Source organism: Manis javanica, chromosome 18 (assembly GCF_040802235.1).
Source record: "Manis javanica isolate MJ-LG chromosome 18, MJ_LKY, whole genome shotgun sequence".
NCBI lineage: Eukaryota > Metazoa > Chordata > Mammalia > Pholidota > Manidae > Manis > Manis javanica.
The window spans coordinates 815,329-830,010 of NC_133173.1; the positions used below are offsets into that span (position 1 = coordinate 815,329).

General features: G+C 51.3%; 1 protein-coding gene and 1 long non-coding RNA gene across 2 annotated transcripts in view; both read right to left on the reverse strand.

Annotated features, from left to right (window-relative positions):
- MTHFS (methenyltetrahydrofolate synthetase) overlaps nt 1-14,682 on the reverse strand; it is a 119,744-nt gene that overhangs the window by 73,768 nt on the left and 31,294 nt on the right. The gene's annotated exons all lie outside the window — the stretch shown is intronic.
- LOC140847298 (uncharacterized) lies at nt 275-13,999 on the reverse strand. The gene is made up of 3 exons (XR_012127205.1): nt 12,452-13,999; nt 666-760; nt 275-399 (listed from the first exon to the last, which is right to left on the reverse strand). It is a non-coding gene; the product is annotated as an uncharacterized lncRNA (long non-coding RNA).

Genomic DNA, 14,682 nt, shown 5'->3' on the forward strand with positions numbered 1-14,682 from the left:
AACCTGCCCTTGGAACTGGTGAAACGCGACTCTGGCGTCCCTTTGGTTAGGTGGCAGACTAACCATCAAGTTTACTTCACGACAGATGCCCTTGAAGAAGTCCACCTGCCCGTCGCCCCGTGTGTGGTGCTGAGCAGGCTCTGGACGTCATGGGGGAGCCGGGAACCAAGGATGTCCACAAGCCACTCCTGTCTGACACTGGGCTACGTGCAGAGCAGATGGGGTGCATAGGTACCTCCTGACGGAAGAGAAAGAAATATCCTCATGACCCCTGTGGCGAGGTGCACTGATACCCACCCCGCCTTGGGGAGAAATGTCAGTTACACGGAGACGACGTGACGGTGGCACCATATAGCCGGGAGAGTTCAGGCAGGACTTTCTCGATTAATGTGGAGGCTCCTTGGAATGAAAGCAGAAAGGAGACCAAGATTAATGTTTTGCAAGAAGCAGGGCTGATGTAGTGCTAATAAGAAATGCAAATTCCTGGCAAGAGACAAGACTGGCCTTGCGAAGAAAAATTAATACTTGATATGAGAAAGTATTTCATCTTGGCCATTTCAAGGGGGAGTCCAATGGCATTGTCACTGAAGACGTGAGGCTAGAAGGTGGGTCCCTGCCAAGGCCTGTCCCGGGGGAAGTCAGCTGGACCCCGAGCCCCATCTTACTTTCCCGGCGGCCCCAAAGGTCCACGTTTCGATGTCATTCCCGGTGAGGTCAAACAGAGTCACTGTGGAGTGTTAGGCAGCCCGCTGGCAGACCCCTAGGACACAGTGAAGTAATTCTATAGGACACATCCCTTTTAGGACGTTTGTGTTAGAAGTATTCACTCGTAAAATGTAAACTTTGTAATATGATCATTTTTGCAACCATACATCCCCTTCCCTTCATTCACAACAACGGTGTCCCTAAGGCAGTGAGGACGGCCTGGTGTTCCGGCGGCCAAGAAGCTCCAGCCAAAGCGCTGGGCCGCTCTCCCCCACCAGCTGCCCACCCGCCGAGCTGCCCCCGGCCCAAGGCCTGGACTCATCCCTCCTGCCTCAGCGCAGGGAGAGCTCGGGGCGAGGGTGACGCGTCCCCAGAGGGAGGCACTCCTATACACGGGTGGGGCCGTGGGGGAAACGGGGAGAGGACTGGGGAGGGAAATCAGGAAAAGGGGGACGGGCCCAGGGAGGACACCTCTGAGACCCCCATCCTAAGGGCCGGACCCCCCTTGTCTCCTGAGGTACAGGTGTGGAGTTGGCCACAAACTCTCTAATGCTATACTTCTGTTCAGACGGGTAACTTTCTGTAAGTGAGTTGCCCAAATCCCTCCAAAATGTGAATCTCCCCTCCCCATCTCCTCCCGACCCAGTCTTTGAATGCCCCGGGTCGGTGGCCGCTCGGCGGTGGGGTCAGAGCCCTCTCTGCTCCTGGCTCGGGCACGTTTCTCGATACCAGAGAGTGGACAGAGCTCACCAGCACGCCAGCTACTGACTGGCCTGAAGGACAGTGTTAGGAAGGTTCTGAGGCTGCACCTCAGCTTGGCGTGAAGAGCTTCATAAGGAATGGATCGTCTTCCACGGCGCGGAAGAGGGAGGCGGCCTCGGCCTCCGCACTGTCCCACACTCACGTCCTTACCCTGGGTCTCGGCTAGGTGATCCCACTCTAAAATAAATCTAATTAGGCTTCACACTGCCTCCGAACCACACAACCCCTTGGGGAAGCACACAGGGTATAACTCTTAGATAATAGGGTCAGGAGAGATATATGAACAATTAAATTAGCAAGATTGTAAGAGAAAAACAAATCCTGCAGAACTACGTGTTTCTCTGGGGAAGTGCAATCCACACCCTTCCTTCACCTGAGAGCCCAGTGCCCCTTACACAGTAAAACAAGATGCAGGGAAATTAACCTCAAATCAACTCCAAATCTGGATGGGAGGAAGGGAGGAGCAGGGTGTGGTCGTGTCAAAGAGCCAGATTCTCCTTTTCAGGACGCATTTTAGACCACAGCCATTATGCACATTAAGCAACAAACACAGAATGTGCTCCCGATACAGTATAAATGCTGAGTGTCCTGTGATTGAATTTCGTGTGCACATGGGCAGAAGCTTGAACAAAGCATGAATGAGTAAACACGAAATGGCAGGATTTGTCGCTGCGGTCAGGGCAGGGGTTAATTTTTTTTTCAGCTTGGTTTCCATCAATGCTGTTTGTATATCAATCTGTAAAAAGCCATTAAGGTGCTTCGGTGACAAATGGCAAACCGATTATGAATTCCCATATCTCTGAAATGAGGCTGAGCCAACGGGCAGAGCCACTGCCCGAGGGTTCCGTGTGTGCGTGAATTAAAGGCAGGCTTGATTCAGAGAAAAAAGACACTTTTATCTGAGCATCATTTATCAGTGTTTTGTTCTAAGAACACGGCCTCTTGGCAAAGGATTGTCAAATGGCCTCCGAGCTTTATCACACACGCGTGGCTGCCGGGTTTTGCTCGGCACAGACCTCTTGCACAATCCCCCGGGTTTTGCCACGAGTACTGCTCTGGGGCAGGCAGTGCCTCCCACAGGCTCTTCTGCATACGCTACTCTGACCCCCGGAGTGGTCATTCCACGCCATCGGCTCTGTCACCAGGGCACTAGCACTGGCTGGATTACTGGTCCCGGGGAAGATATTTTCTCCCATTCCATAGGTTGCCTTTCATTTTGTTGGTGGGGTCCCTTGTTGTGCAAAGCTTTTTAGTTTGATATTGTCTCACTTGCTTATTTTTGTTTCTGGTATCATATCCAAAAAGTTATTGCCAAGAGAGATGTCAAGGAGCTCACTACATTTCTTTCAGGAGTTTTATGGCTTCAGGTCTTACATTCAAGTCTTTAATCCATTTCCAGTTTATTTTATTAAGACAGTTTCATTCTTTTACATGAAGCTGTCCAGTTTTCCCAACACTGTTTATTGAACAGACTTTTGGCCCCTTGTTGTAAATTACTGACCACATATTTGTGGGTTTATTTCTGGGCTCTTAATCTGGTTCCTTTGACCTGTGTGTCTGTTTTTTATGCTAACACCATACTGTTTCATTACCATGGCTTTGTGATATAGCTTGAAATCATGGCACATAATGCCTCCAGCTTTGTTTTTCTTCCTCAAAATTGTTTTGGCTATTGGAGGTCTTGTGGTTCCATGAAATTTTTAGGACTCTTTGTTCTAAATGTCCTTAGACATTTAGAAATGTCTAAGGGGAAATATCATTAGAACTTTGATGGGGATTGCATTGAATCTGTAGATTGCTTTAGGTAGCACAGACATTTTCACATTAATTCTGCTAATCCACGAGCATGGAATATCTTTCCATTTATTTGTGTCTACTTCCATTTTTTTTATCAGTGTCTCAGAGTTTTCAGAGTGCAGGTCTTTCACTTCCTTGGTTTAATTTATTCTTTTTGATTCAATTGTAAATGAGATTGTTTTCTGACTTTGTATCCTGCAACTTTAAAGAACACATTTATTAGTTCTAACAGTTGTTTTGTGGAGTCTTTAAGGTTTTCTAGTATAATATCATGTCATCTGCAAGCAATGCCAGTTTCACTTCTTCCCTTCCCATTTGGTTGCCTCTAATTCCTTTTTCTTGTCTGATTTCCGTGGCTGGGACATCCAATACTATGTTGAATAAAAGTAGCAAGAGTGGGCATCCCTGTCTTGTTCCTGATTTTAGAGGAAAAGCTTTCAGCTTTACACCACCGAATACAAAGTCACCTATGAGCTTGTCATATACAATTAGATTGAGGTAAGTTCCCTCTACAACCACTTTGTAGACAGTTTTTATCATAAATAGATGTTAAATTTTGTCAAATGCTTTTTCCTCATCTGTTGAGATAATCATATGACTTTTATCCTTAATTTTCTTAATGTGTGTATCACGTTGACTGTTTTGTAGGTGTTGGACTAACCTTGTAGCCCTGAAATAAGTCCTACTTTGTCATGATGCATATCCTTCCATTATTAAATTTGGTTTGCTAACATTTTGTTGAGGATCTTTGCTTTTATGCTCATCAGGGATATTGGCCTGTAATTTTCTTTTCTTTTGATGTCTGGTTTTAGTATCAGGGTAATGCTGACCAGGGAAAGTGAATTTGAAAGTGTGCCCACCTCCAAAGGATTGGTATTAATTCTCCTTAGACTGTTTGGCAGAATATGCCAGTGAAGCGTCTGGTCCTGGACCTTACTGGGAAAGACTGCACTTCTTAAAGGCAGAGACCACTGTGTTCAGGTGCCTGGTACTGGCGGGTGTTCCACTATCTGTTGAATGAAGAGAGCAAAATCTTTTTCAGTAGGACCTTATGTGTCAAGGCATCGATTCAAACTTTGCTCACATAGAATCTGTGATACTTCTGAATGGGGATCTGGTAGGCAGAATTCTAAAATGACCTCCTAAAGACGTAACACCCTAATCCTTCAGAACTTAGATAGTGAGATATCAGTCTTGCGATTGTTATGTGGTGAGGAGAGGTTAACCAGATGGGCCTAATATGATTACAGGAGCCATTAAAAGTAGAGAAGTCTGTCTGGTTAGGTACAGAGGAGGAAGGCAGAAGGGAAGGTCAATGAGATTTGAAGCATAAGAAATATTTGACATACCAATGCAGGCTTTGAAGACAGAGGGGGCTGCACGCCAGAGAATGCGGGCAGCCTCTAGAAGCTGAAAACAGCCCTGACCAACAGCCAGCAAGCAAACAGGGACCTCATTCCTAAAACCTCACAGGACTGAATTCTGCCAACACCTGAATGATCCTGGAAGCAGACTTATTTGCAGAGCCTCCAGGTAGGGATCCAGGCCACAGACCCCATGACTTCAGCCTGGCAAGAACTCTAAGCACAGAACCCAGCTGAGCTCACCTGGACCTCTGACCTATGAAACTGTAAGATAACAAATGGGAGCTTTCTGAGGAAAGAACCTATTGTTTTAAGCTGATAAGTTTGTGGTAATTTGCTACACAGCAATGGAAAAGTAATACAGGGGATTATTGGGGATTTGGAGGGAAACCTTGCTAAGCAAACAACTAGAGTGAACCAGATGTCAGTTCTGACATCTTCTTAGCAACAATCAGTCTCCAGGCAGTTTATAGAAGGGCCTTTAGGGACCCTTTGATCCTGGAAAAACAGGCGCTTCTCAGGCCACATCCACTTGGTTGGTGTGGCTACCAGCATGCCCTGTTGAGAAAAACTGAGGTCAAGCCTGGGTCCAGGGCAAAATAAGTCTGTAATGGATCAGCAACACCTGCCAGGAACACAGACCAGGCAGTGACGGTGTGCATGACAGACAGCTGCTGCTCCTACTCTGACCTTAACCTAAGGTTTGGGAGCCACAGACCCAGGGAAATGACAAGGCTGCAGTCAATAAAGAGTAGAACAAGGAACCCAAGTCTCCCAGCACCCAAATCTATGTTCTTTTACACTGTGCAGAGTTTACTAACCGCTGAGCTAAAATACCAATCTTGTTCTAGTTCACACCTCCAGACTCCCTGGGGCGTGGCAGCAGCCCACGGCTCACGTCACTGATGTCTGCCTGGGGACAAACCCACCCCAGGAGCTCACAGACCTGCAGCCCACTGTCTGTGGTCAGACCTGGCCAGTGGAGGGAGACCGGGTTTCCTTGCCCTCCCCTCTCTTCTCCCAGGAAGGCAGAAACAAGCCTCAACCTTGGCATGAAGTAGAAGGCTGAGAACTGGGACTTCAGTCCACCGGAGACCAAAAGGAGCTCCGACACACAGCGGCAAGTCGGCGGAGCAGCAGGGCAGGAGCGGGCACCTTGTGGGCCCTGGCGACCTCCCCATGGGGGCCTGTTACACGCGCCCGTGGCAGGCCCATCTGGACGCCTAGCCTTCTCCTGGACTCTTACCAGGGCCCAGACAGTGGCTATTTCTTGCTCAGGGAGGTGTCTGTTATTTGATTTCTTCTGGAAAGCCTGTGATTATGACTGAACAAATACAAAAGCAGCCCTTGCAAGAGCTGCCCAAATTCAGTCTCTCTCCAAATACTTGCTTCTGGGGCGAGATGGATTCCAAACCCATCTGTGAGCTCCAGAAGCCTGCGCCCTCTTGCTGATTTCTCTGCGCTCTGCCTAATGCACTTCTGATTACAGCAGATGTAGGGTGAGCCCGGCTCATACGGGAGGAAAGGAAATCCACATGGTACATAGAGAATGAGCTTTTCGCTGGAAATGCAAATTTTGAAGGATGAAAATCTCACTTCTGAATACATAATGGCCCCTAATTAGCTCACAGGTAATTAGAGCGATTACCAGGGGCCAGCACACTCTTAGGGGCCTCGGTTTTCTTTCCCTAGGGAACATATACCCAAATGGTTAAAATTCCTTTCCAGCAAAGATTCCATTTTCCCATACATGAACACTGAACCGACCCTGCTTGTATAAATGTGGTCATAAATGTCCCCATGAACAGCCCTTCCTGGAAGTCACTGCCAGCGGGATCTCGGCTCCACCCTCAGCTCCGTAACGAGCGAGGCCAGCCTGACTCAGAGATGTGGGATGTCATCTGCGGGCAGAGCCACGGGCCTGGGGTGGGTAAATTTGAAGCCACGGGAATATTCATACTTATTAACTCAGTGATCCCACTGTGGGAACCTTTTTAGGCAAAGGAAATCACCCTAAAGGATGAAATGACTTTATGCATGGTCTCAGCCAGGGCTGCCCAGAAAGACAAGCTGCAATCAGACCTGTGTGTGCTGGTCCTTTATGATCAAGGACGCAGGGTGGGGAAGAGGGGAGCGAAGCAGAAAAGGAAAGAACCGACACTGGGGTGGGGAGGCGGCAGGGGGTCATGGCCAAGCTGGCCACTGCTTGGTGTTAAGCAAGACTGATGATCTGACCTCACGACACTGCCTTCTACAAGGCCACGCGACGGCCATGAGCCAGGGTGGCCCGTCTGCAGGAGGAGGTGTGAAGGAGTCACCCCATGCCTTCCATCTTCCGTCAGTCAGTCTCACCCCGCAAGGCATTAATTCTTACAGATTTCCAGGTTGCATGGATGTAGATGCTGAGAGGGCCCCCCAGTGTCTCACACCTCAGGTTTAGGGGGGCTGCAGGGCATGAAGTGACATGCGGTAGGATGGGCCTGTATGAGGTCGGTCAGTCCATCCAGAGGTGAGGCCGGACTATGTGCCCAATAGCCGCAGAGATGGGGAAGCTGAGAGGCCCTGTGTGATACACGCACAGGTGTCCATCTCAGGGTGGTTCCCGGGAGGAAGCACACGCTTTGCAGTTAAATCACCTTCTGTGTGAATTCTAACTCTATCGCCAGCTCGCTGGAGAGCTTAGGGCAAACTCATTTCTCCATACCTGGATCCCCGCGTCTATTAGATGGGCACAGTACCTGCCACACAGAGTGCTTCAGGGTTTGGATGAGAAAATCTATGTGACACATGCAGCCCAGAACATGAACTTAACAAAACTAAATCTCCTCCCGGACAGTAATAATAAACTGAGAACGAAATAAATATCCACCCATAGAGGAATGATTAAGTAAGCCAGGATACAACCAGTTAACAATCTCTGTGCATCCTTTAATAACAAATGGTAAAATGGAAAATGGCACATGTATTGAAAAAAGCACAGAAGTGTGGTACGATACGGGAGGAGAGTGCGGGGCACACACAGCATGCCATGTGCAAATGCTTTTAGCAACATGAACACATGTGGCATTTCTGGGGAAAGATTTGAAAACATGAATGAGCAATTCTACTAGTGAATAATGCTGGTCCCTACTATGCGCTCTTCCCTGTTGCTAATAGAACTCCAAAGTTCAGAGTGCCGGTGTGCCCGCCCGCAAGTGACCAATGATGATTTGTTTCAGCCAGTCTGGAAAATCCTTTCCTTCAAATTCCCAAGCTTCCCTGCAGCTGCAGAAGGCCAAGTGATCCACTTTTGGGAAAAATGATCTAATGGGAAGTCTATTATATGGAGTCTAGAGAGTTTTGATTTCCTGATAAAAAGAGGAGTAAATGGCAGGCACTGCCCTTCCCCTTTCTTTCCACCTTGAACGTAGGCATGACGTCTGGGGCTGTCGCAGCCATCTCGCGGGCGTGAGGTGACAGCATGAGGGGACAGTCAGGAGATTCATCCTGGTCATTTCTGAGCTACTGAATCATCATCAGAATCTACCTTCACTCTCCATACATTCATTTGTTTAAACCTATATGGTCAGGTCTCTGTTACTTGTAACAAAACACACAACAACTGATACAAGACACTGTGCTAGTCCATTTATTTTCCCATCTTAGACTTTTACAGTAGACGTTTTAAGGTATATTTTCTATTTCCCACTGACAAGTAAGTTAACTGAGAGTCTAAGCAGTTTATCCAAGACCATCTCAGTATGAAGTCCCCCACCCGGGATTCACACCCAGTCCTAGAGTCCTTTCTGCCACCCCGACAGCCAGCTGTTATGTACAGAACACAAGGGAGACTGTGAGGCGGGGAAAGGACTGCCAAGCCGTACTGCTGGTAGAGGGCACCAGAGCGTAAATGGCGCTGTGCGCCACGCTGGGGGTTTGGCTTTATCGTGCTAGTGACAGAGAAAAGCAATGTGCAAAGACCTACACTTCAGGGAAACTTGCTGCCATGTTTCCAAGGCCTTGTGTATGACAGAACTCAATAAATACCGAATGAATAAATGAATAAACCAAGAAGCAATTGGACAAAACTCTCTAGGTACATATGGAGAATGAATCGGAATAGAAAATGTCTTCTTAGAGGCAAGAAGACCACTTAGGAGGCTGCTGCAATATCTACTCCACGGGACAGGTGCTAGAGTCTGAGCGACGGCAGTTTCTACAAGACTGGAGAGGAGGCGACAAATTCAAGAGCAATTCAGAAAACACAGTCGATGGGGTCACAGTCCTCACACGGCCACCAGCCAGTCTTCTTAAAAGAACATTTTTATTAGGCCGCTTGGCTGACCAAATCCTTCAAGGGCGCCCCACTGCTGGTGGCGTCTGTAGTGAAGGGGCCCCCCGGTGTTCGCAGCGCCTCATCGGCTTCCAGCTCTAGGTCTCTTCCACTACTCATCAAAGCCATCGCACAGAAATCCAAGTTAATTAGTTGATTGATTTGCATAACATTTAATCATTTACAAATGCCTCCGTGTACATTATTTATTTGTTTGGACCATCCCTCGCTGGATATTTATTATTTCCCAACAACCATCTGAATTTAGTGGGGGCACGACTGGACAGTTTCAAGTTGTAAAGTTGCAAAGATTCACAACCACCAATTGTTAAGCTGACCCTTTGGTCAGACCCTCCCCATCTGCCGTCCCTGCAACTCACGGCCAATCCTGCACTGGAACTTGGCTGTTTCAGTCCTGGCCCCAAGGTCATAGCTCACTCAAGGTCACGGTCAGCCCTCTCAGCTTCCGGCCCCAGAACAGAGGCCATGCCTGGTGTCCACCCGACGCTGTCCAAACCTCAGATGAACTCATGATCAAATCCCATACCAGGCAGCTTTCTTAGCAAGAAAATTGGAGTCATCACTCTTAACCCGGATCTTTGTCCCTCACTGATGGATCATAATCTGCTCTGCTGAACATGCTGTCAAGTGTGAAACTTCTGAAAGCTTTTCAATGGACAAAGATGACTCAGTCTCTCACAAATCTTCTTGGAATGACTGCTGTTCCAAATATTTTCCCTCTGGCTGGAAAGAATGTCAGTATCTGGAGTGTCTGACTCACTGCGATTCATCCTTCAAACCTGTATCAAGTTCACCTCCCTCGGGGAGCCCTCTGGGCCTTCGAGGGCTGGAAATGCAGTGTCTGGTCATGCTCCCTTCTGTAGGTTTGCACTGTTTCTGGAGAAAGGCTGCCTGGCCAGGGACGCCATTTCCAGCCCTCTAAAGGCTAGACAGGGCCACGTGACGTGCTACCCAATGGTGCTGGGAAGGGGATACGTGTCCTTTCCAGGCTAAGACGACTAAACACTGGCAGAAGTGGCAGCCTCCTTTCCCAAGAGAAGGGACCAGGAGCGAACGTGATGCCTGCCGCTGTGTCTGCCGGCAGGAAAAGGAGGCAGCTTGCAGAGAAGAGCGGCCCCAGAAGGTCCCCACGGAGGGCTCGGGGGCCCCGGGGCATGCACTCCGAGCCTGCCCCGTCAGTGGCCCTGCTGCCCAAGGTGAGGACCGCTCTGGCCTCCTAAGCCGCTCTGAGCGGACGTCCTGTTCACTTGCATCTGGATGCATCCCAGCAACATGGAACCGACGTCAGCCAGCAGCGGACTCTACCTGAATCTAACAGAGGCCTACACAAGAGAGGAGCTTATTTTCTTCCTATGACATTGATGACATGAAGCACAGTGACTTCCGGCAGCGGTCCGGTGGCTCGACGATATCAGGACCAAGATCTCTGAAATTATCTTGGATTTTTTTCTCACATTTGAAAAATGAATGCTTCAGCTTCAGCTGTAACATCTGAGGTCCAAGAATGAGGAAGGGCTGGCGGGAGGGCATGTCACGTGTATCAGGAAAGGAAAGCTTTCTCAGTGATCCCCAGAAAGGCCTTGCTTGCAACTACTGAATTTAAGGATGGTGTAAAATAATGATTTTTGATGTAGGCGCAGTGTCATTCTCAACAACACTGGGTTTTCATTAGTGAGAAAAAGAGAGAGACTGGGTGGAAAATGAGTAGTTTCTGCCCCAACACTCCGTAATTCAGGGCTAGATTCCCATTGAAATAAGAGCCAGTCAGAGTCCTTAACTAGAATATCCAGAACACGAAGTGAGGGGGTAGAGGTCAAAGCATGACCAGTATGAGTGATCTCTGACATCACTGGGGGCCCAACAATGGGGAAATTTTGCAGTAAAGGGGACACAAACAAGGGATCTGGACAATAAAGGTGAGAGTTTAGCCAGCAGCCTGGCCGTGCACCACGAGATTATGTACAACCAGAGTCATCTTGGTCCCCTTTCCAGCTTCTCCCAACCAAGCCGTCAGCCCCATCGATGCCACCCTCAAACCACGTCCCTGCTATCCGCCCACTTCTCACGACCACTGCTTTGACCCAAGGTGTGACTTACCAGGCTGATGACAAGGGCCTCCTGCCTATCTCCCCACGTCCTCTCCTGCCGTCCCACCGTCCACTCCCCGCCAGCAATCAGAGCATGCCACCTCCCTGCTGGACCCCCACCCCTGGAGCCCAGGGCACGCAGAGTGACGCCCAAACCCTTTGGCCTTGAGGAGCCCGTGCTCTGACTGCCCCCCGCCCCCACCCCACACTGCCGTGGGCTGCTGTGCCCGGTGCTTTCTGCAGAAGAGCGTCTCTCTTGCCCCCCAGGTCTCCCAGGTCCCTTGGCCTGTTTTCTCTGCCCCACCGCCACCCACCTCCACAGCCAGCCCTGTGTCTACTGGCTTGTTTGACGTACCTCCCCGCTGGACTGGGGGTGCCAGAGAGGAGCAATGGCTCTGCTTCGGCCATAGTGTCTCCCAGCCAGTGCCGGGCACACAGTGGGTGCTCAGTAAACGTTAGCTGAGGGGACGGGATGCGGGCACCGTAAGCCCCCTGCTGTCAGGGCCAGCAGTTCCCGTGAGGAGCTGCATTTTCCCAGGGAGAGGGGCTCCTCCCTGAGTGACCCACTAGCCAAAGTCATGCCTCCCACAGACTGCAGACTCTGTGGCCGAGAGGCACTTGTTCCCAAGGCAACCTTCCACGGGGAACTCAACAGTCACTGCACTGACCTAGAAGTCGAGACGTTCACCCACCCGCTCTGGGCTCCTCTTGCCACTGAGTCAAGGCAAAGCTGGGGGTCCCTGCTCCCGCTGGGGTGATCAGCCTGGAGCTCAAAGGGAAAACAGGTTGGCGCTGCACCACGAGGAAGGAGGAGCCCGTCCGGAAGGCAGGACACCCTCTGGGTGCCCCGTGATACTCCCATGTCCTAGGACTAAAGTTGATGGAAAACTATGGCAGCCCAATCCAGGCAGGACGGCTGACGGCCAAGCCGGTGCTCAGCGAACCTCAGCCCACCAAATACGGCCTCCGCCTATTTCTGCATGTTATGTGCTCCTGAGACAGAGACGCCCCCTGCTCACGTGCTGTGGCAGCCGCAGAACTGAGGAGTCAGACGGGCTGTTCGTCCCTCAGAGTCCACGTGTCAATCTGTGACATTACCAGGCGCTGGCCGCTCCCCCCGCCCACCAGTGCTCTCACCACCTGGGGCCTGGCTGGCGGCAGAGCAAACACTGAAAGGGTAACGAAGGCAGTTTCGAAGCCCAGCTGTGACGGTGCGATCAGCGGCAGAAACAGGACTGTAACGCCTAGGTGTAAACGTTTGTACATACAAACCAAATGCTTTGGTTTTCCCTGTCCACCCGGATCATCTACGTGAGATGTGTTCACAGTAGTCAGCCTCACATCTCAGTATTGAAGTCATATACATCACAGGGAGAGTGGGAATCAGTGAAGGGGAAACTGACCATCACCCCAAGACGCAGAAGGGACTTGAGATCCTCTCGGGGGGAAACACGGCTGTGCCATGTCACACAGAGCACAGCGGCTTGTGCCTTACTGGTAGACCAAGTACGGTTAACGGGCGCGTGCGTGCCAGTTCAGAGGCGGCTGTTCTGGCTTCCTAAAGTGACAGCGTGGTTAGGCTGGACTACATTTCCCAGAATCCCCTTTCCTATAGGTTCCGGTTAGGACAGGGCACAGGAGAGGGGATTCTGGGAGCAGGAGGGACTCTGCACGCGCTGTCACCGACCTGCCGGCAATTCCGCAGCCGGGCCTGCAAGCGCCCCACCTTCTTTCTCCGAACCCTGCATGCGCCCCAGCTCCTGGGCCAGGCGTGCGTGGTCAGTCGGGAGCGCAGGGCCCAGGCACCGGCAGAGGGGCACACCATCAAGGTCGGAGGACAGCGGTCGTGGGTCCGTGTCCGTCCGCTCGAGGCCCCGCATGCCTGGCTGCCCTCCTCCCTGTCCACCTTCCCTGCCCTAGGGCTGCCTGTGGACCACGCTCCAGCCCCGCCAGCGCAATCACAGTCCCATACTGACCCCGTTCCAAAGCCAAGTATAATGCGCACAACCCGCTGGGGTCCTGCCTGCCTGGCTGGACCCTGACTCAGTATCCCCCAGCACAAGGTGGGGAGGGGCGGGCGCAGAGCCGCTCTCGACCTCCCACTACCACGCGGAAAAGGGCTCCAGGCCTCCACGGTGGGGCCTGTGCCGTGGGCCCTGTGCCCCAGGGGTGTGGGGGCAAAGCCGTGGAGACAGCCTGACCCGAATTACATCTTGGCTCCACTGCCCGCCAGCTGCGTGACCTTGGCCATGCCGCCCAGGAGGTGCCCTGGGTCCTTCCCCCACCCCCAGCAGGGGAAGGTGTTTGACGGCGGGGGACACGCCAGGGAAGGTTTCACAGCAAAGGATGGGATGTAACAACCAGTCCACGGAGGAGAGGGGCCCAGCCGAGCATTTTCCCATCTTGTGCAGGAGTTCACGCACTTTAGTGGGACACGGTGGGAACGGTCTCGGCAAATACTCACAAGCAATCCCGTGCAGCGGTGGGCTCTCACCCCTCTGCTGTAGCAAACTGGCTGGGTGCCGGGGGGGCCTTAGGGGCTGTGCACTCAGGGAAATGATGACTCCCCCTGGGACGTAGCCCATTTTGTTCAAAGCTAAAATGAAAAGACATAGAGTACGCTGTATACGCAGACCTACCACGCGGGGGAATCTCAGAGCCAGCTTTGCTGTTTATAGAAGATTAACGATAAATCAACCTGCGTGATTTGCAACCGACAGTTTCATTTGTTCTTTAATGTTCCTCTGATCTTTTGGAAATGAATGAATTTCACATAAAACAAGTAGCTTGATGAACTTTAATGTTACCCGTAATTGCAAAATGAAAGTGGATATGTGCAGTAATGCAAGGGTTGTGACAGAGGGGATGGTGCGTACTTTAACTGTGTGCCTGCCCATAAACCGAGCGGTTCAGTTCAAGGCAGGCTTGGAATAAAAAAAAAATGCCTTTGTGGGCAGGAGAACTGTGCATTTGGGGTTTTTTTGGTGCTTTGTCTAGAAAATATGTGGAGATGACCTCCCAGGTCAGTGGTGGCTGATCCTACCCCCTGAGTGCCTTGAGACACCCATTTTAAATATCAGGCTTCGACCTGTTAGTGAGCCAGACGTTAACAGGTCTCTTCAGTGAGTCATTTCCAGGCAGGCCCTACATCGGTGCACCTGTCACCCCACGGCCGCCTGCTCTGCATAAATGCTGACGTGCAGCTCGCACAGTGGGCGTGCCAGGTCTCTGTTTCCCAGCCCTCCTGTGGCGCCTACCATGCCTGCTCTCAGCCTCAGAGCTCCCAAGTCCTCTGCCCAGCTGACCCTGCTGGGAGGGACCCCACTCTTTGAATGGGGCCTCCAGGTCCTGTTATCTGGTGACTGGCCCCTGTGTTGGAGGCCCAGAGAAGCCACCACTCCTGGGAGGTCCCTGAACCCACTGCCACTCCTGGCTTTCCTGGCCCTTCCCTGTGGCCTGCTCTGGGCGAGGCTGGTGGCCACCCTCTGCACCCCCAACTAGTAGCTGACCACGGACACAGCCATGGGGGCCATCTGCCTCCCAGGCCCGCCCAGCCTTAACTCGACCACCACGCCAGGCTACTGGCCAGGCCTCTGTTGGAGCCTCGCCCTCCATGAACCATAGGAGGCTTTTC